The sequence below is a fragment of the Fukomys damarensis genome, unplaced genomic scaffold (genome assembly GCF_012274545.1).
Source record: "Fukomys damarensis isolate Sample0158 unplaced genomic scaffold, DMR_v1.0_HiC HiC_scaffold_31, whole genome shotgun sequence".
NCBI classification, from domain to species: domain Eukaryota; kingdom Metazoa; phylum Chordata; class Mammalia; order Rodentia; family Bathyergidae; genus Fukomys; species Fukomys damarensis.
Genome location: NW_022900943.1, coordinates 24,621,698 through 24,623,034, shown reverse-complemented (window position 1 = coordinate 24,623,034; position 1,337 = coordinate 24,621,698).

Here is a 1,337-nt window from a genome sequence, read left to right as displayed (position 1 = left end):
CGCCTCTCCCGTCGGCCCCCGCCTCCTCCTCTGTCGCCTAGCAACGGGGCCCGGCAGGGAGCTCCAAGACGGAATATGGACCCGGTGTTTGCGCTGGGCGGGGGCGCGGTGCTAACTGTTCCACGGGACAGTCCCTCCCCACCCCGGGAGAAGGAGACAGTGCCCGCCCACCGCGAGCTGGAGGGTCTGCCCCTAAGTCAGGAGTGGTCAAACTCCAACTCTCTCTTCTGTTAGGCTGAAGGCTCTCGGCAAGGGGTCCGTCGGAGCGTGCCATACTCTACCTCCTCAGATCCCGAGCCCTTCCCTACCCCACGCTGGGTGCCTGCCTGTGCCCACCCACTCACCCTGGGGATGCCTTTAGCGCCCGGCTGCAAATCCGGGTGGGCGAAGTGATCAAGAGTCAACTCGAGAATGGAATTCCATGCCCCTTCCCTGCAACTGCGATTGGCACCCTTTTTGGTCAAGTCATTTATGGTCCTCTTTCATTCCAAATAGTGGCACGGTTCGCTGTGATACCGAATTATCCAATCTGGAAACTGCGGAGGGCCCTTCAGGGAGGTCCTAGAACCTCACACCTGACCTAAAATAAAAATTAGAGGTTTTGCAGCCACACCTGGGATTGTATAGAAGTAGCCCCCAAAAGTCTGAGACGGTAGATGTGAGAATTAGATAATTATGATTACTCATCATAAGAACTTCAGATATAGGAGAGTACTTTGAGCGTTTTCTCCTCACGGTAAATAAATAATGAGGGCTTCTGTTATTTGCTGTATCATTTTACTGCATTTTGTGCACCGTCAGCATGTTTTTCAAAATCAAATATTTCCAGTTTGCCTTTGTAAGTACAATGCCCATTTTCATTTACATAAATTTACATAAACTTATGAATTATTTTCATATAATTTTTTATTTGAAGGCTGTTTCTAGGATTTCCAGTGAAACTTCATGATCACTAACATAACAAAGTTGAGATATTAGGAATTTGACCAAAGTCACACAGAACTTGAGGCCTGGTCCTTCTGACTCAACTCTTTCGAAGCACTCCACCTCCTTGTCTTGCAGTTGGCTAACAACGCTAGAAATCTATACAGAGAAACTAATAGAGGCTAAAATGTCAGGGAAGATAAAGCCCTTATACTAAGGTATTTAACTACTATATTAATAAGAAACCAAATGTGCATTAGTTACAAAATTCCAGTTATATCTACTACTATACATTTAAAGTTATAAGAACAGTTACATTTAAATAGCTTAAAAACACTTCATAGTAGTTGTCTGTAATCCAGGAAAATTCTGTGGAATTGAGGGGAGAGATGCTGCCAAAAACTTAGAAGTAT